We start from the raw sequence: 27,221 nt of genomic DNA, 5'->3' as shown, positions 1-27,221 counted from the left end.
GAGGGCGAGGGGGAAGCAGGCTCTCCACTGAGCAGAGAGTGCAAGGCAGGGCTTGATCCCAGAACCCTGGGATCATGACCTGAGTCGAAGGCAGAGGCTTTAACCCACTGAGCCACCCAGGCGCCCCCCGGGCTCATACCTTTTTATGGCTGAGTAATATTCTATGGTATATATTCAAAGGAGGTGAAAGCACTTCAAAAAGATATCTGCATCCCCCATATTCATAGCAACATTACTTATAGTAACCAAGACATGGAAACAACCTAAGTGTTCACTGATGGCTGAATGAATAAAGAAGTTGTGATATGCACGCGTGCATGCACATACACGTGCGCGTGCGTGCACACACACACACACACGAATGTTATTAAGCCATAAAAAATGAGGCAATCCTACCATTTGTGACAACATGGATGGACCTTGAAGGCATTGAGCTAAATGAAATAAATCTGACAGAGAAAGACAAATAATGTATGATTAAAATACAACAACAACAAAACAGGGGCGCCTGGATGGCTCAGTGGGTTAAAACCTCTGCCTTCAGCTCAGGTCATGATCCCAGGGTCCTGGGATTGAGCCCTGCATCGCATTGGGCTCTCTACTCAGCGGGGAGCCTACTTCCCCCTCTCTCTCTGCCTGCCTCTCTGCCTACTTGTGATCTCTGCTGTCAAATAAATAAAAAAAAATCTTTTAAAAAAGTAAATAAAACAACAATAAACTAGGAAAAGAGATCACACTTGTGGTTAGGTGGAAATGGGGTGAGGGAAAATCGTGGTCAAAAGGTGCAAATTTCCTGGTATAAGATAAATAAGTACTAGGGATGTAATATACAACATGATAACTGAAGTTAATGGTGCTGTATAATCTAGGAAAGTTGTTAAGACAATAAATCCTCTGAGTTCTCATCACAAGGAGAACAATTATTTTCTTTTCTTGTCTCTTTTCTTTTTATTGTATCTGTATGAGAAGATGGATATTAGCTGAACCTATTGTGTAGTCATTTCATAATATATGTAAATCAAACCATTATGCTGTAATATTTTAAACTTATAGAGTAATATATGTCAAATATTTCTTAACAAAACTAGGGAAAAAATAAAGTGGATTATCTGGCATGACTGCCTGTAAACCTAAGATTTCAGATTCAGTAAAAGAAAAAATACTATGAATAATAAGAAAAATAAAAGAATAATAAAAATTGTTTCTGCCTTCTCCCTGGATTCTGTGGGCCCTTGTAGGACTAGAAGTCCTTATAGGACCCATCAATAGCAGATGAAATTGTGATTTGTGTCTGTAGTTCTCATAGTAGAGGTATTTAACCTCCTTAGTTAAATTTATTTCTAAGTCTTGTTTTTGATGCTATTATAAATGGGATCAATTTATTTCTTTTTTGGAAAATGCATTATTAGTATATAGAAATACTACAGATTTTTTTGTATGCTTAATATATATCTTGCAAATTTATCGAATACATCAATTAGAACAGTTTTTGGATGAGTCTTTAGGATTTTTTTATATATAAAACCTTACCATCTATAAAGAGACCATTTTCCTTTCCAATTCTGATGTCGGGTTTTTTTGTTTGTTTGTTTGTTTGTTTGTTTTTTGTTTTTCTTGCCTGATTGCACTAGTTAAGAATTCTATTCCTTTGTTGACTATGAGTGGTGAAAATAGGCACTCTTGTCTTATTCCTAATCTCCTAATCTTAGAGGAAAGGCTTTCAGTCTTTCATCATCGAATGTAATGTTAACTATGGGCTTATTATATATAGCCTTTATTATGTTGAGATATGTTTTTTCTATGCCTAATTTGTTAAGAGTTTTTGTTAGGGACAATGTTTTTTCTACATCTATTGAGATGATCATGATTCTTTTCTTTCATTCTATTAATGTATATCACATTAATTGATTTGCATACATTGAGACATCTTTGCCTCCCAGGGATAAATCCCACTTGCTTATGTCGAATGATCCTTTTAATGTGATACTAAATTTAGTCTGATAGTATTTTATTTTGTTTATTTATTTATTTTTAATAGTATTTTATTGAGAATTTTTGCATCCATATTAATCAGGGATATTGGCCTGTAGCTTTCTTTTCTAGTAATATCCTTTTATGGTTTTGGTATCTGGAAAATGGTGGCTTTGTAAAGTGAGTTTGGAGGTATTTTCTCCTTTTCAGATTTTTGGAAGAGTTTGAGAAGAATTGGTGTTAGTTTTTCTCTAAATATTTGGTAAAATTCACCAATGAAGCTCTCTTGTCCTGGGTTTTTCTTTACCAGGAAATTTTTGTTTACTGTCAGTCTCCTTAATAGTAATTGGTCTATTCATATTTTCCATTTTTTTAATTTAGTCTTGCTAAGTTGTATGTTTCTAAGAATATTTCCATTCCATCTAGATTGAGCAGTTTGTTGTATATAGCTGGTTATAGTAGCTTCTTAATGATCTCTTGAATTTCTGTGGTATCTGTTGTAATATCTCCTTTGTTCATTTATAAATTTTCTTGATTTGGGTCCTTTGTCCCCCTTGGTTGGTGTAGTTAAAGGTTTGTCAAGTTTGTCTTTTCAAAGAATCAACTCTTAGTTTGGCTCGTCCTCTCTATTGTTTCTCTGTTTTCTAATTTATTTTTGCTCTAACCTTTATTATTTCCTTTTTTCTGCTAACTTAAGGTTCAGTTTGTTCTTTTTCTAGTTTCTTAGCCTAGAGTTAGGTTGTCTATTTGGAATCTTTCTGTCTTCTTAATGTAGCTGTTTATGGTTATGAAGTTTCCTATTGGAACTGGTTTTGCTGCATCCCACAAGTTCTGGTGTGATGTGTTTCTATTTCTATAAGTCTTTTAAAAACTCTGTTTATTAAAATTTTCCCTTTAAGTTTTTCTTTGATCCATTGGTTCTTCAGGAAAGTGTTGCCTAATTTTCACTTGTTCAGGAATTTTCCAGTTTTCCTCTTGTTACTAATTTCTAGTTTCATGCCATTGTCGTCAGGGGAGATACTTGGTATGATGTCAGTCTTATTGAATTTGCTAAGACTTGTTTTGTGGCCTACCATACTATCTTTTTTAGAAAATGGTCCATGTACACTTGAGAAGAATGTGTATTCTGCTGTTGTTGGGTAGAATGTTCTGTATATGTCTGTCAAGTCCATTTGGTCTATAGTGTTGTCTATATCCTCTATGTCCTTATTGATGCTGTGTCTCAATGATCCATTCATTGTTGAGAGCTGGGTATTAAAGTTCTCAACTATTGTATTACTATTTATTTTTTTTAAGCTTTATTAGTTTTTGCTTTAAATATTGAGATGCTCCAGAGTTGGGTCCATAAATATTTACAATTTTTTGATCTTTTTAAGGTATTGACCCTTTTTCATTATATAATTACCCTTTTTGTCTCCTTTTACCATGTTTTGTTAAAGTCTGTTTTTTCTGATATAAATAGAACTACTCCTGCTTGTTGTTATTTTGTTATCCTTTGCTTGAAATGTCCTTTTTCATCCCTTCACTCTTAGTCCTATCTATGTGTGTCTTTGAAGTCAAAGTGAGTCTCCAGTAGGCAGCATATTGTTGGGTTTTGTTTTTTATCCTTTCAGCCATTCTGTGCCTTTTAATTGGAAAATTAATCTATTTAAAATACATTTAAAATGATTATTGATAGGTAAAGACTTATTATGGTCATTGTGCTTATTTTCTGGTCTACAGATCTGTTGTTCCTTGTTTCTTATCTTCCTTTTTTTTGTATATGCTTTGATGTCTTTTGATGTTAGTGTGCTTTGACTTCTTTATTGTATTCTTCTGTGTAATTACTACAGGAGTTTCTCTTGTGGTTACATGAGGATAACATAAAATGTCTGAAACTTATAACACCCTATTCTAAACGGATAACAGCTTAACTTCAGTAGAATTTGTAAATTGGACATTTTTACTTCTCCCCCTCACATTTTATTACAATTTAAATGTTTTTTACATTGTGTAACTAGTAACAGATTATTGTAGTTATGGTTATTTTTTACTACTTTTTTTAACTTTCAAACTAGAATTGTAAGTGAATTAAGTACCACTATTCTCATATTGCTGTCTACCTATAAGTATATATTTGCCATTACTGTAAAGATTTACACCACTCTTTTATGTTTTTATGATGTTAATTAGCATTCTTTTACTTCCACTCAAAGAAGTCCCTTTAGCATTTTATGTAAGACAGGCCTGGTGGTAGTGAACTACCTCATCTTTTATTTGTTCAGGAAAGGCTTTATCCCTCCTTCATTTCCAAAGGACAGCTTCACTGGGTATAGTGTTCTTAGTTGACTGTTATTTTCTTTTAATGTTTTGAATATATTGTCCCATTCTCTCCTGACTTTAAAAGTTTCTCCTGTTGAGAAATGTACTGATAGTCTTATGGAGGTTCCCTTAAGGTATATGTAACTTACTTTTTTCTCTGCTGCTCCTATAATTGTCTTTGACTTTTGGGTCAATTTAATTTAATTATAATGTCTCTCAGTATAGTGGTATTCAGATTCAACCTATTTGGATTCCTTTGGGCTTTGTGGATCTGGATCTGCAGGTTTGGGACATTTACAGCCATTATTGCTTTATTTATTTTTTTTAGGATTTTATTTATTTATTTGACAGAGAGAGACACACAGTGAGAGAGGGAACACAAGCAGAGGGAGAGGGAGAGGGAGAAGCAGACTTCCTGTCGAGCAGAGAGCCTGATGCAGGACTCGATCCCAGGACCCTGACTTGAAATGTCCTTTTTAATCCCTTGGGATCATGACTTGGGATCACGACTTGGGCCAAAGGCTTAATGACTTAGCTACCCAGGTACCCCTGCCATTATTGCTTTAAATATACTTTCTATCTCTTTCTCTTTCTCTTTTTCTGGAATCCCCATAAAGTACATATTGTTTCTTTTCATTGTGTTCTATAATTCCCATATGCTTTCTTCAATCTTTTTCATTTCTTATTCTTTTTTTACAACTTTGACTAATTTCCAATATTTTATCCTCCAGCATTCCTTCTTCATTTGAGTCTACTTTTGAACTTTCTATTGAGTTCTTCAGTTCAGTTTATTGTATCTTTTAATGCAAGAATTCCTGTTGTTGTTGTTTTTTCATGGTTGCTATTTCCTTGTTGAGCTTCTTATTTTGTTTTTTCATTGTTTCCTGAATTTCATTTGTCTGGGGTTTGTTTGTTTGTTTGTTTGTTTTGTAGTTTGGTAAACTTCCTTAAGAAGATTGTTCTGAAATCTTTATTCATAGTTCATAGATTATTTCCTTTATTAGAGCTTTATTAGTTTCCTTTGGTGGTACCATATTTACCTGATGTTTTTGTGATCTTCCTTTTCATATGTTGTTATCTGTGCTTTGAGTAATCAGGCTCTTCTTTCAGACTTCATAGTTTTTCTTTGGCAAAGGCAGTTATTTGCTAGTCAGCTCATTTTGGGTTTCTGGGTGTGGTCTGCTGGCGATATCCTTGGGAAGGTGGGGCTTGCTCTTATACTCTATTTTTGGGTGAAGCAACTGTTTGAGCTCTGAAGATGGGGATGAGTGTATGCCACTGGCTTATAATAGTTTGAAAGGACTGTTGGTTTTGTTCTCTACCCAAGTTGAACTGTAGGTTGGACTCCATGATTATCTGCATTCTCTGGTAAGATTTACTAGATGGTCAGGACTAGGTACTATATTCAGTAGTAGATGAGGCTAGAAATTAGCTTTCTTCCTCTGACAGGGCAGCAAGACAGGGCCCAGGGCTGGTATAGCCTCTAGTTTGGGGACCCGAACTAGGCCAGTATACACTGAATTCCCTGGTCATGTAAGGTGACTAGTTTTGCTCTGCAGGTGGGGGAAGCCGTGACCCATGCTTTCTGTTCAAATGTCACTGTACATGTGACTGCTGAATGGGCTTTGTAGCTTCCTGTGTTCTCTGGTTAGGTTCCCTAGTAGGTCAGGCCAAAGGCCATCTTCAGGGATGACTAGGGCTATAAATTAGATTCCCTGCTTAAGGAAAGGAGCTCTAAAGCCATTAAAGCTCCTTGTTTATTATCTTAGCTCAAGCTTACCCATACCCCAAATTCTCTGACCAAACAGGACCACTGGCTTTGTTCCACAAACTATTGGCTCTGCCTGCCTTTTGGCTTGAGTGCCACTGGATTACAGCTCCCAGGAGTTGTCTCCAGCCCTTGTGGTCAGGTGGGGTTGGAAGACAGTATCCATAGTGGGTGGGGCTATGTCTCAGCTCCCTTGCTTGCATGGGATGAAATGAGGCCACTTCAGGCTATTGTGTTTCTCTAACAGGAGGTCTGGTTGGGAGGGGCCAAGAGCTACCCTCAGCCTTGGCTAAGTGTTAACCCTCCTGTATGTGCACAACACAGGAATGTTCTGTGCCTGGTGATGGCTTTCTACTCTAAGAATGATCAGCTCCGCCCACCTGCCTCTTGGCTTAAGTACTGTGGTGCTACACAGTTTCCATGGGTTGTTGCCAGTCCTTTTGGTCATATAGGACCAGAAAACACTCTTCAGAGTGGGTGGGGCTGTGATTTCTGGCATGGATGAGTAATACATGTGTGTCAGGAAAGGTACATATCATTTCTTCTAGATATTCTTGGTACTTGGCTCTTCTTTTGCTGGAGTCTGCTTCAGAGGTGCTCTTAACAGGGGAAAAATTCCTTAATTCTATTAGTTACTGGCCAGGTGTTCCATGTTGTTGGGAAAAAATGACAAAGAAGCAAAGATGAAAATGACTGTGTATAGGATGTTCAATATAGCATTTACATCCCATAGTGATTCAGGATGTGGATTAATTGCACTGTATACAAAAACAGTGAAAGGGTAGAAATATTTTTGTCCTGATTTTGTGTATCAGCTGGCTATCTCTCTTATAGGGATGAGTAGTAGAGAAGTGGTTGCAAAAGTGGAGGGCTTAAAATAGCCCCCTGTAAAACCAGGATGCAAATGTGGTGTAAGGCTAAAGGCCAGGTAATTGGATAGCCTATTGAGCCAGTGTCCTCTCAACAAACAAAAGGGTTGTGACTGGTGTTAATGGGACTAAATGATAGCTTTGTAAATGGCTCAGGTGAGTTTGAATTGTAGATAAAACTTTTAGGTTTACTGGAAAAAGAAAAAGAAGAACTGATAGAACTGGTGACTGACACTGAAATTTGATGTCAGGGAAATTTATCAAATCTCCATCCACAAATATTATATATTAATAATAATGAGAGAAGTTACTGATTCATTGCTATGTGCTAACCACTATCAAAATATCTTAAGTGTACTATCTCATTATATATAAGCAGGTAAATATAGTATTATCCCACTCTTACAAATGAGCAAAATGAGGCACACGTATGTCATCACATCCTTATTCAGTAAGTAGAGAAGTTGAATACAAAACGTTCTGTGGTGGAGGACCATCTGACTAGGTGGGTTAGGGGAGTTTTAGCTCTGGTATTTCTATTTCACATACCAAGGGGGCAATAAATAAATAAATAAACACTCATTTCCTTTTCCATTAGTAAGCACAGACTATTATACTTTTTGTTCATGTGTATTTTCATTGACTTTTCTGCCATTTCTCTCTTAAAATAATAAACAAATGAATAAGAATTCGGCCTCATTTTTAAGCAGCTCTTCCAGCTGTTTGTGCCAGTGTGCTCTCTCTCATTAATAAAGTGAGATGGACTAGTTAAAACATTAATGTTAAGTGGTGAGTACTAGGGACTATTCTCCCTGTAAGATACTGAGATATATAAAAGGTCTGCTTCAGGAGCAATGATAATGGCATTTTTGGAGGAATCAAGACCACTGAAAATTGTGAGAATGATTAATGGTTACTTCATCCTCAGTTTACATGGCAGAGTTTGAACTCTATTATTCCTGGCCTTTTTAATATGGGCTATATTTAACCAGACCATTTCCATTTTTAGAATGACACTCTTTTGATACTTACATTTATTCTGTCACAAATGCACGTTGCCCACTATGTGCTGTTATTATACTAGATTCTGGGAATAAAGATTGAATAAGTTGATAAACTTACATTCTTAGGTGAATGTGAGTCTGAAGGAGACAATTATAAAACACGACTTTACAAGTGTTTGTTTAATTAAAATGATAAACTGTCAAGGGAAAAAATGCAGGTTTATGAGATATCAAGGATGCTAATTCTAATATGAAGGTTGGGGAAGGGAAGTGAATATAATCAAATCAAGTCTTATGGGCTTTCAGGGGATTCTATTTTAAGTGCAATGAAAAGTCACCAAATAGAGAGACTGAAAGAGAAACACCTCCAACATGAAACCACTGGAATAGTGAAATGATCACATTGTAGGGTCTTGTTTTATGTGGTAGTCTCTGAAAGAAAATGGACAGTGGAGTTATAATGTTAAGTATGTGTCAGAATGGCTTGGTCATTGATAACCTAATGCAATCTTGAAGTTAGAAAGAATAGGAAATTTGGATTAAAGGACAAATTTTGATTTTTTTTTTGATCCCACATGACCTAGGAGTATTCATATGAACCCTTTATAGATTATCCAGACCTGGTATTTTGTAGAATGTAGAATTGTAGAATTGGGATTCATTCACAGGACTTCTGTGTATAGTGTAGCTGGCTGAGTCCAAGGAAGGTGCAGATCTTTCAGATTTGTACAAAAGTGGCTTATAATAACAATATGTGCATCTGCAGAGATGTGGGTGCCCAGAAAGTCTGCTTTCTTTGCATTCACTCTATGAGGTAGTAGCAGATCTGATCCATAAAATCAATTTAAACTGGAAATTGGATGAACTCTTAAGAAATGTGTGTAGAGTAAAAGAACTAGGTCAATATAAGTGAATGGGAGGAAAATAAGGAACAGGATAATATGATGGAAACATACTGTGAAAATAAAGAAGAGATTAAAGCAAACACAAGACAAAAAGATATGAAGGAGAAAGTCAGTGCAGCAAAAATGTTCAGCAAGGTTAAGTTGAAAAACAATGATTGAATTATTAATGAGTTAGGGAAAATAGGGGAAAGTTGGGTGTATAACCCAGATTTATTTAATTTATATGTCTATTCATTTACTCATTCATTTAAAACATTTATCCGAACCCCTTCAGTGTTCTGGGCATGTAGTACTATGGGAAGTTTATATGGTGCATATATGCCTGATGAAGACACTCAAAGGGCTTAGCCTAGAGAAAAAGATGGCCCAGAGGAAGTTTCTTTTATGAAGATTCAGTCAACAAAAGAAATATCAAGTTTCCTTTAAAATAGAAGTAAGATAGTCATTGAATGGGAAGACATTAAGAATAATAAAATCATTAGGAAGAAAAAATATAGGAATAAGAACTTTAGAGATTTGGGAAGGAAAAGAAGATAGCTATAGGATTTAAAAAAATGTTGAAGTGGCAGTGTATAAATTTTATGTCATCGACCCTGGATTTATTAATCAGTTTTTATGCCTTACAAATATATATTTGACTAGCTTAAAATGCTTTTTATAAACTTCTAATGTGAATTTCAGCATGGGTTAGCTACTATATTAAGAGTAGATTAAGTTAAAATTTACTACATTAAGGTTTTGTTGGTAGACCAAAGACAGAGGACATAGAAACTGAGGCATTTAATTAAAGTCTTTAAGAGTCTACTTCGGGGCACCTGGGTGGCTCAGTGAGTTGGGGCCTCTGCCTTCGGCTCAGGTCATGATCTCAGGGTCCTGGGATCGAGCCCCGCATCAGGCTCTCTGCTCAGCAGGGAGTCTGCTTCCCTTCCTCTCTCTCTGCCTGCCTCTCTGCCTACTTGTGATCTCTCTCTGTCAAATAAATAAATAAAATCATTAAAAAAAAAAAAGAGTCTGTTTTGGGTACCATCTGTCACATTCTCCTCAATAAGTTTTATCATGGATGAAGAGTCAATCAATTTATGAAGATATTACTAGTAAATAAATTCTGAACAGTCAATCTTATGTGTAACTATACTTGGTTTATATTTTTCATAGTTAAATTAATTGATTTACTTTTTAAATAATTTCATGTGGTGAATCTGAGATAGTGGAGACATTAGTGTTTCCATTAACAATAAACATTTAGAAAATGAAACTTTAAAATTGTATGCTTTATAATAGTATTAAAAACATTTTAGGGATGCAGGGTGGTGCAGTCAGTTAAGCATCAGACTCTTGGTTTTGGCTCAAGTCATAATCTCAGGGTTATGAGATTGAGCCCCATGTCAGGCTCTCCACTTAGCACAGTCTGCTTGAGATTTTCTCTCCCTCTCTCTCTGCCCCCTCAACTCATGCTCACTGTGTCTCTCTCTCTTTCTAAAATAAATAAACAAATCTTTGAAAAAAATTTTATATTCATTAGTAACTTAATAATAATGCACACAACTTCTGCACAGTAAGTGAAAAATATTTCTGAGGGAAATTTCAAAAAACCTAAACAGATGGAGGATTATGCCATCTTTATGGATGAAATCAACTAATATTTTTAAGATGTAAATTTCTCAAACTGACATAGAAATTCAATGCAATCCCACTTAAAACAGCAACAGATCTGTATTTATTTATTTATTTATTTGTAAATATAAATAAAGTGATTCTATAATTTATTTTCAAGTAAAAGAACCCAGAATAAACAAAATAATCTTGAAACAAAACAATAAACAAAACTGTCTTGAAAAAGAGCAAGGTTGGAGGTCACATTACTTGATTTCAAGACTTACTGTATAATTATAGTAATTAAGGCTATGATATTAGAATAAGAATAGAAAGATACATCAATGAAACAGAACAGAGCTCAGAAATAGATCCACCATTTATGGTCAATAGGTTTTTAATGAAGGCACTAAGAATTTCAATGGAGAAAGGAAAGTTTTTCAACAAATAGTGCTGTAACAACCAGATAAATATATGAAAAATAATTAACCTTGATCTCTACCTCATATCATTCACAAAGTTTCTTTTGATATAGGTTATAGACTTAAACATAAAAGCTAAAAATCTAAATATTCTGGAAGAAAATGGGCAAATTGAACTTAAAAATTTAAAAACTCTGCTATTTAAAAGACTCCATTAAGAAAATAAAAGGTAAGCCATCAGACTGGGTGTTAATAACTTGCAACACATGTATCACGCAAAGAACTTGTAGTCAGTAAATATAAAGACTTCTACCTTTTTAAAAAAAGTTATCTTATCTGAAAGGAGAAGGGGACTTCAATATATTTATTTCAGAGCCTGAAGTACTCAAACAGTAGAAATAAATACTTCTTCAAAGAAAGTAACAGGAAATACTAACATTCTACTGTATTTACATCATACTGTGTGTTTTTCAAGATACTTTCAAACTGATAAAAATGTGGGCCTGTGCCTTGGTGACAATATTCAAGAGAATTGTGCTACCCAACAGTATTTCTCATTTAAGATATATTTTTTAAAATTTGCTAGTCACTATGTTCTACCAGAGCAAAGGTCTAACTACTTCATAGTGTCAAGGTTAGAAGGGGTAATAAAAGTCACCTACTGTCTAGACTGCTGACTTGCTATAAAATGTGGTTACATTATAACCAACTGTCCTTTTGGCCAAAAAGATCAAGAGTCAAGACCAGCATTAGTGAAATAGTTAAATATTGGAGAGGGGGTGGGGGACTGGGGAAGAGTGCTGGAAACAGAAGCAGCTTATCTCAAGAAAACACAGGAATCCTGTGGTGGATGAATACAAAGAGAAAAAAGGGAAGGGATGTTTTTCATGCAGACAGCCTCAAGTAGCCTTGTTGAAGGTGAAAGTGTAGAAACAGAGAGTTTCAGCACCAGCAGGTAAATTTGCTTTTTCTTTTTCCTGTTCATTTCTGATTAGTCTCTGAAACTCTGCCTCAGCCTCTCAGAATAGCCAGAATACTTAAACTCTGGGTGGGTGGAAGCAGTAGTCATCCAAGAGGGATCTTACAGTAAGAAAGTGTGTGACAGCTCCCATTCTGGCCAGGCTGTTGCACTGATGGTTTTTTGTTTTGTTTTATAGTTGCTTTGTCATTAGTCATATAGGTGCTTAAGAATTAGAGTGTTTCAGAACATTATAGCTAGAAGGAACTTTCTACATTCTGTGCATTCTGTACATTAGAGGGCATTTTGTGAAAAAAAGAAAAAAAAAGGTTTGTTATCAAGTAAGTTAGCTACTATCACAGTAAGCAGGTATATGACCTTTTCCCAGCTTTCAATATGCTTGATATGCACTGTAAATTTCCAAGGAGAAGAGTAAGTATGCAAGGATTCTTAAAATTAATCATAAATCTTATTTATTTATTTATTTATTTATTCATTTATTTATGTCTACAGATTATCTCATAGGACCAGTGCACCATAGAACACATATTAGGAATGCTGAACTCATAGAACTCACTTAATATAGTCAATATCAAGTCATTTGACTTTGTATGAAATAATGTGAATATTTTAGCTTTAACAAACCAGAACATGTCCTTGGGGATGGAAAATAATACTCCCAAGAACATTGGTGTCAGTAGGAACTTAAACAACTAATAAAGACGGTTACATTGTTCTGTATGACAAAACAAAAGGGATCTGTTTTTCTCTTGAGGGGTAAAGAGACTCTGGGGAGAAAGGAAGCAGCGAGGTGATATGTAGAAGAAAACCAGATGAGGTGAAAATCTTCAGAAACTTCCCAGAAGTCAGTACTAAGGAGAGGCTGCCTATTATGTAGTTTGAAATTATTCTTCCTGCATTTAAAATTTCTTCTGTAAAGTCTTCCACAAATGGGGTGGTTAAACAAGTATTTTTGAATGAAAATCAATGAAAGATTTGGATTTCATATCTGGATCAAAGCAGTGAAGAATGGCAACAGCGTATATGGAAGCAGAAGTTAGGCATGGAGAAGACTATAAGAATGTGAGAACTCGGGAATTTGCAGACCTCTCTGGGGACATGAAGCTGGGACAAATCTTGTCTGGAACTCAAAGAGTAGAAGAGTCTTAGCTGGCATCTCAATATATATGTACATGCATTACCATCATCATCAGATTTTAGTGGATTGGGTGGGGCCCCAGCTGACATCTGAGGTTATTACATACATACATTAGTATCATCCAGGCCAGAGGTAATGGTGATGAGCAGTAAGATGCCTTGCTTTCAGGAAAAATAAAATAATAAATTAAGAGAAATAACCTATGACAGAGACTGACAAGTCACCAAAACCATTTCTTTGGGCATCTGGATGGCTCAGTGGGTTAAGAATCTGTCTTTGAAACTCTTCGACCTCAGACCTCAGCCGCAGCAACTTCTTCCTAGGAACATCGCCAAAGGCAAGGGAAGCAAGGGCAAAAATGAACTATTGGGACTTCATCAAGATCAAAAGCTTTTGCACAGCAAAGGAAACATGAACAAAACCAAAAGACAACTGACAGAATGGGAAAGGATATTTGCAAATGACATATCAGATAAAGGACTAGTGTCCAAAATCTATGAAGAGCTTTGCAAACTCAATACCCAAAGAACAAATAATCCAATCAAGAAATGGGCAGAGGACATGAACAGACATTTCTGCAAAGAAGACATCCAGATGGCCAACAGACACATGAAAAAGTGCTCCACATCACTCGGCATCAGGGAAACAAAATCAAAACCACAATGAGATACCACATCACACCAATCAGAATGGCTAAAATTAACAAGTCAGGAAATGACAGATGCTGGTGAGGATGTGGAGAAAGGGGAACCCTCCTACACTGTTGGTGGGAATGCAAGCTGGTGCAACCACTCTGGAAAACAGCATGGAGGTTCCTCAAAAGTTGAAAATAGAGCTACCTTATGACCCAGCAATTGCACTACTGGGTATTTACCCTAAAGATACAAATGCAGTGATTTGAAGGGGCACGTGCACCCGAATGTTTCTAGCAGCAATGTCCACAATAGCCAAACTATGGAAAGAACCTAGATGTCCATCAACAGATGAATGGATAAAGAAGAGCTGGTATATATATAAAACAGAATACTATGCAGCCATGAAAAGAAATGAAATCTTGCCATTTGCGATGACATGGATGGAACTAGAGGGTATTATGCTTAGTGAAATAAGTCAATAGGAGAAAGACAACTATCATATGATCTCCCTGATATGAGGAAGTGGAGATGCAATGTGGGGGTTTTGGGGGGTAGGAAAAGAATAAATGAAACAAGATGGGCTCAGGAGGGAGACAAACCGTAAGAGTCTCTTAATATCACAAAACAAACTGAGGGTTGCTGGGGGAGGGGGTCGGGAGAGGGTGGTGGGGTTAAGGACATTGGGGAGGGCGTGCTGTGGTGAGTGCTGTGAAGTGTGTAAACCTGGTGTGTAAACCTGGTGATTCACAGACCTGTACTCCTGGACTAATAATATATTATATGTTTATAAAAAAAAATTTAAATAAAAGAGTACATGCTTTGGAAGCACAGGTACCTGAGGGGGGGAAAAAAAAAGAGAGAGAGAGAACGTGCTACAGTTGCAGGACAGTATACTCCAAAGGCAAATGCAAATGACATTGGCTCTTTTTCTATTTGGATTAGCTGATGTTTTAGATTAATTACTATTTTGGGTGAACTCTGCCTCCACCACCTTCCTGTAATATTGATCTCATTGAGTATATAAGTGCTTCTCTTAACTTAAAAAAAAAAAAAAAAAAAAAAAAAAGAGTCTGCCTTTGGCTCAGGTCATGATCTCAGAGTCCTAGGATCCAGTCCCACATTGGGGCTCCCTGCTCTCTGGGGAGACTGCTTCTCCCTCTGCTCATTCTCTCCATTCTCTCAACCTCTCTCTCTCTCTCTCTCTCAAATAAATTAAACCATACAAACAAACAAACAAAAAACCAAAAAACATTTCTTCTTCCTGGGCCTCAACTTAACTACCTTTCCTATCCTGTCTTGGCAGTTAGTGTGAGCCTATGACTGAGCTCTTGTCAGTGACACAAATAGAAATGATACATGCCATTTCCAGACCTTGCCCTTAGAAACCATTCTCATGAAATTCTTCATGATCTTTCTCCTTTGACTGATTTGATATAACCAAGCATTGTAGCATTGAATACTGCATGCAGAGGCTAGAAAAATCACTCAGAAGAAAAGGCTAAATTCACTCTTCTTTATTACTGTGTGAAATGGATTTGGGCCCCAGAGTATTTTTCCATTGTCACCAAGCACTGAGGCTTTGCAAGTACATGATGGAGAGAGACTGAGGGAGAGAAGAGCTTTGCTTCCTGGTTCCAGTGTATGCTCACTCACATGCTCCTGTGTCACTTGCAGCTTCTTCATCTTCTGCCTCCTACGGTGCCTGGCGGTCAGCAGCTTCCCCCAGTGATATTGTAGCAGAATGCCTCTGGGGAGATGTATCCCTGTGAATAGCTTTCTCTGACAACCCAGACATCAGATTTTTAGGAGGTTTTGCTGACACAGTACCACAGTGACCTCTCTGTCATTTAGTGAGACATGGCCATGCCCTCTCCACCAAGGTCAAGATCTCAGTCTTTTAAAATGTTTATTCTAAAGAATTTTAGAACTATTTATTTTAAAATCTTTGCGGGAACAAGGAAAATTTTTAAAAATTATTTTTATTAACATATAATGTATTATTTGCCCCAGGGGTACAGGTTTGTGAATCATCAGGCTTACACATTTCACAACACTCATCATAGCACATACCCTCCTCAATGTCCATAACCCAACCACCCTCTCCCTACCCACCCTCCCTGCAGCAACCCTCAGTCTGTTTTGCAAGATTAAGAGTCTCTTATGGTTTATCTCCCTCCCAATCAGATCTTGTTTCATTTTTTCTTTCCTTACCCCCCAAGTCCCTCGCCCTGCCTCTCAAATAAGGCAAATTTTTATTTATAGCATATCTCGATCTTGATGATACACTGTCCTTTTTTTTTTTCCTCTTGAGTATAGTTGATACACAGTGCTGTACTAGTTTTTGGTTTACAACATAGTGATTCAACATCTTTATGCTTTGTGTTATGTTTACCACAAGTGCAAGTCACCATCTGTCACCATACGATACTATTACAATGCCATTGACTACATTCCTTATTCTATATGCTCCACTCTATTGGCCCATTCATTCTGCAGTTGGAAGCCTGCATCTCCCCACTCCCCTTCACCCATACTGCTCATACCCCTGCCCCTCTCCCCTCCAGGAATCGTCAATTGTTCTCTGAACTTATAGGTCTCATTCTGCTTTTTGTTTGTATATTTGTTTTTTAGATTCCACATTTAAGTAAAATAATATGGTATTTGTCTTTCAGCTATTTGACTTACTTCACTTAGCAGAATACCCTTTAGGTCCATCCATGTTGTCACGAAGGGCAAGATATTATCCTTTTTGTGGCTGAGTAATATTTCAGTAAATATGTGTGTCTGTGTATACATACATATATGTATATATATTCATATATTTATGTATATGTATTTATATATACATATAAATATATGTACATACACATATGTATACATGTACATTTATGTATATGCACACATGTGTCTATAAAATATACATGTATGTATATATCTTCTGTATATATTCATCTATTGATGGACATTTTAGGTTGCTTCCATGTCTTAAGAAATATGGACTGCTTTAGGAATTTGCATGATATCATTGTACAACAGCCATGCTAATCTTCTCTATATTGTTCCCATTTTAGTATATGTGCTACTGACATGAGCACTAACCTATCATGATTTTGAAAAATTCCATTTTTTCTTTTTTTTTTTTAAGGGAAAAGGAATTATTACATTTATTCAGAGTCAGAGTGCCCATTGTCATTAATATTTCATTTAGTAGCCATTCATCTTTCTGAATGACTACAGAAATGCCTTTACTTAATTCCATCAGAATTTGAGTCTAAGTTAAGAATTACATTTTGTGGGGGTACATTTGATGTTCAGATGAGTATATTTCATAAGCATTCCATTTTAGATTTAGTCAGAAATTAAAGTTTGCAAATTCTTTGGACATAAATGGAGAGTTCAGAGGTAGATGCTTTATTTTGCTTCCCCACTCTTACAGAAATGTAATTCTATATTTTTGCCTTCAGAGGAGTATTTCACACTTTATTTCCACTATATATCAAATAACAATGCTTCTGCAGTAACTGATTATAGTAAAAAATATATCTATTTGAATTTTTTAACTGTAGTGTGAGTGACTAGTATCATTTTTCTGTATTACAAAAGTTTTCATAGAGCTATGAAGTGTTTTGTGTTAACATATTTAAAATTAAAACTTCTTGATATTAAACCCAGAATAAAAAATATTTTGAAAAGTTGAGCCTATATGAATATATTTCTGAACCGAAAAGTCACATATATTAATACAAAGACCCTGAGTATATAATATATTTTATTCCTAGTCTAAGCAATTTTTCTACTATGAAGCATGGATATTAGTATTTAAGAACTAATAACTCATGGGCATTATTATACATTTAAATGCAGTATTACCCAAGATAATGGTTTAAATTTAGGTAATTAGGGGCGCCTGGATGGCTCAGTGATTGAAGCCTCCGCCTTCGGCTCAGGTCAGGGTCTCAGGGTCCTGGGATAGAGTCCCGCATCAGGCTCTCTGCTTAGCGGGGAGACTGCTACCCCCTCTCTCTCTGCCTGCCTCTTTGCCTACTTGTGATCTCTCTTTCTGTCAAATAAATAAATATAAAAAAAAATAAATTTAGGTAATTAAAGATTTGACTAGTATACACACACACACACACACACACTTTAATTAAGGACATATACTTGTACATATATACTTAAATTGTTAGTATGAGTCTCACATTTTCACGAGTCATTTATCTGACTTCAGTATTATAGAAACAGAAATTTGTAATTCTTATAAGAAATGCTCAGATTTTATAAATGAGTCTAATAGGCCAATTAAAAAAAAGAACTATAGTAAACTAAGCTTTTTAGTTGTTTATTATTATAAATTGTGTACTAACTGATATGAAGTGGTACAGAAATCTAAATACACTTTCCAGACTTATTAGAAAGTGTATGTTGTTTGTACTCATTAAAGGGATCTTGGATTATGTTACAAATTATTTAAAGCAAACTGAAGTAAAAGTCTGAATCCAGTGCTAATGGGGAAATCATTGAACTTTCTGTTCCAGCCAGTGGCAATTTGCCTGTATATGAACAGCCAAGAAGCTGTATCCTGCTCTGCAGCTTGTACAGTATAGAGAAATAGCCTTCTGTCTCTTTGAGGAAGAAGCTTTGAGAAGCAGCAGCCTTGCGAGTATCAAGTACCTGATTCCAAACTCAACCATCTCGTCTACCTATATTTCTCTGAACACATATTCACTAACAAACTATTGTTTAAGTAAAACAGGTTTGTCTTTTGTTTGGTCACCTATCATCTAGGGAACTGAGGCCTGTGTTTATGCAATAATTTGCAGTATTGTGAATACTAGGATGTCCCTAGGCAAGTTTTTGCATTAATGTAATAATAAAACAATGCTCAGGTTAATTGCTTTCATTGAGCTGGTCTTGAATTACAGCAGGCATATAAAAGGTTGCCTAGCAGATGTGATTCTAGGAGCCCAGGGAAAACCCATTTCCCAGAAGAACATCACTACAATTACAAAGGTGCAAATACCTGTTCTGATATTTTAATGTTTGGAAAGTACATACAGATACAGATTTAATAATTAGATATCTCTGGGAATAATGAGCCACTTCAAATTACACTAAATGCCAACAGCAGCTATTGGATTGCTTTTGGAGAACTGGGGGAAAGAGAGAGTACTGGGTGCCTCACAGGAAACTAGGAAAATACAGGACAAAAGAAATGCAGAAAAGAGCTTTTGAGAGACAATATAAATTTAAAACTTTAACTAAGAGTTATACAAAATTGTGCATATTTCCAGAATTTTAAAGCATATTGACAGTTTGTTATATTTACTTTAGATCTCATTTTAAATAGTGAAAATTAAAGTTGAGGTTCTATCTTTCCCATTCTAGGGTGTGTGCTGCTGCTTCTCTCTGCAGGCAATCCCTGTAGTGTTTCTGTGTATCCAGTCCATATTTCCAAGCTTTCATTACATAAGTATGTGTCTGAAACAAATGTATAGTCATTGTCCCGTTTATTTAAAAATTTACATAACTGGTTTCATATACAAATAATTTCCTACAACTTGCTTTTTTCACTCAAGATATTTTAGAGCTGTAACCATTTTAACTGCTGCGTAATGTCATCTGTTTGAATGCATTGCAAAGTGTTCATCCATCCCTCTCCCATGGACATTTAGATTATTTTCAGATCTTCACCATTACAAGTCAATATTCCTTTAAAAAAAAAGATTTTATTTATTTATTTATTTATTTATTTATTTATTTATTTATTCATTTATTTGAGGGAGAGAGAGTGAGAGAGAGCATGAGAGGGAAGAAGGTCAGAGGGAGAATCACACTTCCCCAGGAGCTGGGATCCTGATGCGGGACTCTATCCCGGGACTCCGGGATCATGATCTGAGCTGAAGGCAGCCACTTAGCCAACTGAGCCCACCCAGGTGCCCACAAGTCAACATTCATAATCATGGGTGCATAAGCTTTTGTGGGACAGCCTCTCTAAGGAGTTGTTAGGTATTAGGGTATCCCCACTAGTCACTTTTCTAGATACTGGGAAAGTTTCTATTCTTGGCAGGTATAACTGTTTCATGGAGGGATGCCTACTTAGATAGATACAAACATAAAAATGCTTAAAACCATACTCTTTTGTTTCATTTATTCTTCTCCTACCCACTTAAGCCCCCATGTTGCATCACCACTTCCTCATATCAGGGAGATCATATGATACTTGTCTTTCTCTGCTTGACTTATTTCGCTAAGCATGATGTGCTCTAGTTCCATCCACGTTGTCGCAAATGGCAAGATTTCATTTCTTTTGATGGCTGCATAGTATTCCATTGGCAATTCACAGATCTGTACTCCTGGGGATAAAAATATATGTTCATTAAAAAAAAAACAAAAAAACCAAAACCATACTCTTTTGAATCCCCTCATGAAAACTGCATTTCTAACAATACAAGCTTTTTTTTTTTAACCTTTATAGTTTCTTTAGTGTAATATATTTACTCAAATTTTCAGTTTCTTCTTGAGGTCAAATTTAATGGTTTTCTCTTTTGCTAGGAAATCATCCTTCTTGAGAGGTTTACAAGTTTGTCATTGTTCTTGAGAGGTCTATAAAATTACAGAATTACATACAAATTTTAATTATTTGCATTTTCCTTTGTCTAAGGTTCCATTCTCTTTTCTAAATTCATTTATATGCTTACCTCTTTTTTCTTTTTCTTTAAGATTTATTTATATATTTTAGAGAGAGAGAGAGAATGTGAGCAGGGGAAAGGGCACAGGGAGAGGGAGAGAGAGAGAATCCTAAGTAGACTCTCTACGAAGTACGGAGCCCACCATGGGACAGATCTCATGACTGAGAAATCATGACCTGAGCACAAACTAAGAGTCGACACTCAACCAACTGAGCCACCCAGGCACCCACTTCTGTTTTTTCTGTTCAGATTAACCACTAATCGTCATATTTTCAAAGAACCAGCTTTGGATTTTCTTTTTTTTCATTAAAAATTAACTTGAGGGTGGCTCAGTGGGTTAAGCCTCTGCCTTTGGCTCAGGTCATGATCTCATGGTCCCGGGATCGAGCCCCACATTGGGCTCTCTGCTCAGTGGGGAGCCTGCTTCCCCCTCTCTTGCTGCCTGCTGCTCTACTTCTGATCTCTTTCTCTCTCTCTGTCAAATAAATAAATAAATAAATGAACAAAAATCTTAAAAAAAAATTAACTTGAGTATTCCTCATTAATTTCATCTTTATAATTTTTAAAATTTGTTAAATTTGTTAAAATTTGTTTTAATTTGTTTTTATAATTTTGTTGGCGAGTACCAAATTATTTTAGTTTTCATCTCAATAATGTTTTTGTTGTGCCTCATTAGTTTTGGTATGTATTTGGTAAATATTTATTGAACGCTTACTGTGTTCACTAATTTAGGAACACATAAACACAAAATTCTTGCCATAAACGTGCTTACATTCTAGTAAAGTTTGCATACTACTTTATGTGCTATGTAGTTTTTTGTTCCACATTTTGTTTGATCTTTTTTATGCAAGTGCTCTCGATAAGAGCAAGTGCTAATATCTGAGTACTTGAGGGTTTTTCTTTTAAAACTTTGTTTCTGGGGTGCCGGGGTGGTGCAGTCAGTTAAGCATCTAAGTCTTGGTTTCAGCTCAGGTTCTGGTCTCAGGGTGAGATTCAGCCCCAAGTCAGGCTTTGTGCTCAGCATGGAGTCTGCTTGAAGTTTCTCTCTCTCTCCATCTGCCTTTCCCATACCCCTAAAATGAATAAATCAATTAAAAAAAAATCTTTGTTTCTAACTTAATTGGATTTTATTCTGACAACAAGGTTTTCTTTAGAGCCAAACAAATCAATTTGGTAAATATATGCTGTATATTTTTTATTGTCAAGATCTGTATCATTCTGAAATAAACCTATTGGAGGCTTTTATTTTAATAGTATACATATAAAATTCCTTTTCCATTTTGAATGTTTTTTCTTTATATAGTTAATTACTTGTGTTTTTTAAATTTAAGTTTTATTTTTTCAGTGTTCCAAGATTCATTGTTTATGCAGCACACCCAGTGCTCCATGTAATACATGCCCTCCTTAATACCCGCCACCAGGCTCACCCAATCCCCCACCCCTCTCCCCTCTAAAACCCTCAGTGTATTTCTTGGAGTCCACAGTCTTTCATGGTTCTTCTCCCCCTCCAACTTCCCCAATTCATTTTTCCTTTTCTTCTCCTAATGTCCTCCATGTTATTCCTTCTGCTCCACAAGTAAGTTAGCTTAATAACTTAATTGTTTTGTACATATTAATTTATAACTATTGTATTTTCTTTGTTAAGTTGTAGAAGAACTTCTATTTTGATATATCTGTTTGTATCCTGTTTATTGCTTTTAACTTTAAATTTCATCCTGTTGATATTCCCATTTTTGTTTGCCTTTGCCTGGTATTTTTTTCTTTTCTTTTCCTAACTTGATTTTTTCCACCATAACTTTATGGTGAGTGTATTTCTTTGAAGCAACAAATAGCCTGTTTTTTTTTTTTTTTCTCTATTGAGAAATAAATGGTGTACATTGCTGTGTATGTTTAAGGTGTATCACATGATGGTTTGTGAAATGATTACCACATAGGTTATGTATCCTATATTGTAGAATGATTACCACAACAGGCTTAGAGCCTAGTTGACATCCATTATATATCTCATATAAATACAATAAAAAGAAAAGAAAAAAAATTCTCCTAGTCATGAGAACTCTTAGGATCTCTCTTCATGTTTTTTTTTTTGTTTGTTTGTTTTAACTCAGTCTGATTAATGATAGATTTTAGTGTTCACATTTAGTGTAATGCCCGATTTGCTTGGTTTATTCCTTCTGCCTTTATGTCTGTGATTTATAGTTTTTGTTAAGCTCTTCTCTTCTTTTTCTTTTTTTTTTCCCCTGGGTTGAGAAAGTTGCAGTCTACTTCCTTTATTTCCCTCTTCCAGTGTTATATGGATCATATATTTCTTTATCCATATTTTCCTGTATTTTTAATTTATATTGTAGTAGAAATAATTTTTCTATGGTGTAGGGCTTTGGCTTGGAATGCATTTTTGATTTTTTAGTGTCAGAAGTTTGTAAGACCCAGACTGCTCTAGCCTCAATTATAGTATAATCCATAATAGTCTTTACTCACTGTGGATCAGAAGTTTCCTTGTGCATCTTAGATTGGTCCACTGTGCTTTCCAGAGGGTGCTTATTCATAATTTTAGCGCTCTCCCATGCTCAGGGCTAGCTAATGCCTAAGTGCCTTCTCTCTACTTCCTTCCATACACCATGATATCAAATGGATTTTAGTGGCTTTTACCACCTCCTTATTTGTGGGGATGTCTTATCACCTAGTTTTGTTGTTGATGTCATCCATGGCTCTTTGTTTTTGCTCTACTAGTTGCTCTCTTTTTATGAAAGGTCTTGGGACATTCATAAACCAAGTCCTCACTGCCAAAATCTTTCACAGTGCCTCCTCTTTGATTTACTTTTTTTGATAGAAAAATCTGGCTTCTCTGTGAAGAGACAATAAGGAGAGTAATAAGAGGTATTGTAATAACACTGACAAGAAAGTGTGGTGGCATGGGATATAGTAGCTGTGGTGGAGGTATTGAGAAGTGGGTCACATTCTGAAATCTCTGCTAGTGTGTTCTTATTGTTTTTTAATTCAAGGCTATGTTTTCTTCTACAGCTATTCTGTTTCATTGGAAATTTGTTCTGTGATTCTTTTGCCTGATGGCCTTTTGTAGATGTGATTTTTCCTTGTTGGCTCATTACAGCTCAGGTCTGGCCATGCAGTATTTGCAACTGTGGGAGCTGCAGAGGTGGTGGAATGTGGAAGAGGGGTTTCTGTCTCTGTAGCCTGCTGTTGTAGAGATAGGCAGCCTGTCAGTTGTTTGTTGAGGCATCTGGCACATCCACTTTGTTGTTTCTGTGCTCTCCAAACCTGAACTGCAAGAAAAATTTTGTTCTCACAGTCATTCTTTATTGGTCTTTCCAGAGTCAGGAACACTCTCCACATTCATAAAATGCTAATGGCAACTTTACCTTGGGAACTCTCATTGCTTTTCATTCTTTGTCTTTGGCCTGACACTTGGATAGAGCCACACTAGTTCCGTGTGCCAGAATGAGTTCAAAGTCTGCAAACCTATAGATTCCAGGAGGCATTTGGCCAGGAAAGAGAAATAGCTTAAAGTTCAGAGTCACTATGCTAAAAGAATTTGCTCTTGGAAATGCTCTTTCTATGCCAAATATCTTTAAAATTGTCAGAACTTGATTAATCTTAATATACATGTGGATTCAGTATATTTAGTTAATAGATTGCCCTTATTGTAAGTTGTCAAATAGATTGATAAAACTATGAAGACCATAAAAGAATTAGTCTACTTTAGGAAGAAAATATAATATTATTTTTTAATCTGAATTTTTCTCGAACTTTTTGCTTTTCAAGATTATTTGGAAATAGAAAGAAATATATGACAGGGTTCTTGTTCTCTGGGTGTTTACAGTCTGTTTAAAAAATGTCATATAGGGGCACCTGGGTGGCTCAGTGGGTTAAGCCTCTGCCTTCGGCTCAGGTCAAGATCCCAGGGTCCTGGGATTGAGCCCCGCGGGCTTTCTGCTCAGTGGAGAGCCTGCTTCCCCCTCTCTCTCTGCCTGCCTCTCTGCTTGCTTGTGATCTCTGTGTGTCAAATAAATAAATAAATAAAATCTTCAAAAAAAATGGCGTATATTCATTATTTTTTATCTGAATTTTTCTTGAACTTTTTGCTTTTCAAGATTGTTTGGAAATAGAAGGAAACATATGACAGGGTTCTTGTTCTCTGGGTATTTACAGTCTGTTTAAAGAATGGCATATATCAATTTTAAAAAGAAAGAAAAGGAAAGAAAGAAAAGAGTATCTCATTTAAGGCAGTGCAGTTCCATCTGTGCTTTGTGGACAAGTGCCATAGAAATTCAGAGGAAATACAGACTTCTGGCAGCAGTTACCTTAAGTTTAGAAATTGGGAAGTTCTTCATATTTCATGTTGATATGGCTAACCAATGGTAAGTTAAGTTTTATTCTACAAACATCTATTCATTAAAACTATGCGCCAGGCCCTGAGGATTCAACAAAGGCAGCAACACTGATACTCCTTGCCAGGAATTAATGATTTAGGAGGCTCTACTCAGGACGGCATCCATCTTGGACTGATTCTGTTTTTGAGCTTTGTAATAGATTTAGTTCCCCACCAACAACATACATATGTATACGGTTTGACCAATCAGTCAAAAACAATGTCCCTAATGGCTTGTGCTTCCAAGGAGATCAGCAGATGCAGTGACACTGCAGTTAAGCTTTGGAAAGTTCCTATGAACATGATAAAAACCTAAATTTCTCAGTGTTTGTCTGTTCTGGATATAGAGATGGAACTTGCACTTACTCATTTCTAATGCTGATCTCATTAAAGAGTATGTGAAAAATGTAAAACCATACATTTTTACTTAAAAATTATGATTCATGCTTCACTGGTGCTGAAACATTTTGTTTAGATGCAACTCAATTATCTTTCAACTGAGTCATTTTCAACACTTATTTTAAGCAATTGATTTTCAGTAATAATTCATTAATCTTTGTGATGTTAAAATCATTAGCAATAATAAAATCTTTGTACAGAGTGGTCTGAGCAATATATAATTTCATTATGGAGCTAAGTGACATGCACCCTTTTTGGCTATTCGTGATAAGAAAGCATAAAGACAAATAAGTGTTTTTTTTTCTTTTTTTAAAGATAAATGAATTCTGTCTTTTTTATTCTGTTTAAGAATTCACTCTTATCCTCCTTCAATTTTGAATAAATATAACAAGAAAGGTCACTGAACTAATATTAGACACTGTGGTATTAAATCCTGGAGAAAAGTTGTATAAAAAGGAAATTTATTTCATTTTTTAGTTCCAATCATGAAAACATAATACTGATGCTTCTAAATAGGTTAGTGAAATGTTTTTCAGTAACCCAGGGGCTGTTTTGAGGCCTTGGCCCTGGTTTGTAAAAATTAAAGTCTGAAAAATCCAGATATTATTTTCAGTGAAATAAAAATCTATTCACTAATGTAGTGATTTGTCTTACTCATGGCTCATATTAAGGTATGGAATAAAATCTACAAAAGCCTGTGACATTACTCAATGTCTGAATGGCTAATGATTTTGAAAAGTATCATAAATACTTTCAAAATGACAAAGCATTAAAAAAAGTCCTATTCAACTTGAAATTATTCAGTGAATCCTTGACAAAGGGGCCTTCGGCCACTTCAGATTCATAATGTCTTAAGTATAATATTAAGTATGTGCATATCTAGAACACTAGAATTCTTTAAAAAAATGTCAAGAATTCAAAACTTTTTATTTCTACGACAGTTTCATGGTTGCCATGGCTTCAACAGACGTATCAAAGTATTCAAAATTTTTTCCAGCAGTCTGTGACTTTTCGGTATTGTTGCTAGAATGGAACCAGGGGCTCTCAGTGGCTATAGGAGCTTTGTTACTCTCACCAGAGCACAAAGCTAGTGAAGGTCATGTCTGAATTTATTTACAGAATCCTATCTGCAACAGATTAACTGTTGAATATTTATACACAGAACATGTTAGGAATTCAGGAAAGATTTCTCTGCGGCTTTCCTTAGAATTCACGTTTTCTTTAATTTGGTCAATTTTAAAATCCCAAAGTATAATGCGTAGATATTTGCTTCCAGAAGACTATCCTGACTGCCCTCTTTCTTGGGCCTCACTGTATCATAACCCCTGTGCCACTGGATGAACGTCCAATACCCCTGACTCATCAGAAAGCTCCTTCAGGCAAGCAGCCATGTCACATTTGTCTTTGTACTTTCACTGCCGGGTCAGTGCCTGCATCATAGTGAGGGAAAACATGCCTATGGGATTAATCAATCCCAGGTTTAAATTCAAGAGAGACAACAAACTGATGAGGAAGGCAAGTAAGATAATCTTTTGTGTGATTACACAGTGTATCAGCTTACTTAGATGTACAACTTACTTATCATACATTTCCTCTTTACAGCTCTTTTTCTTCTCTTTATAGACTACAGTTTTCTACCAAAGTTCTTGTAAAAACACAGAATGAATGAAGATCCCCAGGGGCCAGAAGCTTGGTCTGAAGGGATTGTCATAGTTGCAATATTTTTATGTTTTGTATTTTAAAAATGTGAAATTTCCTGGGGCGCCTGGGTGGTTCAGTGGGTTAAGCCCCTGCCTCCCGCTCAGGTCATGATCTTGGGATCCTGGGATCAAGTCCTGCATTGGGCTGCCTGCTTAGTGGGGAGCCTGCTTTCTCCTCTCTATCTCTGCCTGCCTCTCTGCCCACTTGTGATCCCAGTCTGTCAAATAAATAAATAAAATCTTTAAAAAAATAAAAAAATAAAAATGTGAAATTTCCCATTATCCATCTGTATTTTATTATAAGCTATATATAAACACATTTATAAACATAATCTCCTATATTTATTTGATTATAAGTATGATTTTTTTCTCTAAATCTTTAAATTAGATAGGGTATATTCATTTTTTTTTATCCTATGGATTTTTATAGCTTCTGATGATAAATGTGACATCAAGATATC

General features: G+C 35.8%; 1 long non-coding RNA gene and 1 other non-coding gene across 3 annotated transcripts in view; one reads left to right on the top strand and one right to left on the bottom strand.

The window, feature by feature from the left end:
• The window catches only part of LOC116591486, a 180,317-nt gene that overhangs the window by 138,486 nt on the left and 14,610 nt on the right, over positions 1-27,221 (top strand). The gene's annotated exons all lie outside the window — the stretch shown is intronic.
• Positions 16,574-16,680, bottom strand: LOC116581509. Its single transcript, XR_004282078.1, has one exon. It is a non-coding gene; the product is annotated as a U6 spliceosomal RNA (small nuclear RNA).

This window comes from Mustela erminea, chromosome 1 (assembly GCF_009829155.1).
Source record: "Mustela erminea isolate mMusErm1 chromosome 1, mMusErm1.Pri, whole genome shotgun sequence".
Classification (NCBI taxonomy): domain Eukaryota; kingdom Metazoa; phylum Chordata; class Mammalia; order Carnivora; family Mustelidae; genus Mustela; species Mustela erminea.
The sequence above is the reverse complement of the archived record's forward strand: the minus strand, read 5'-3'. Positions and strand labels throughout refer to the sequence as shown.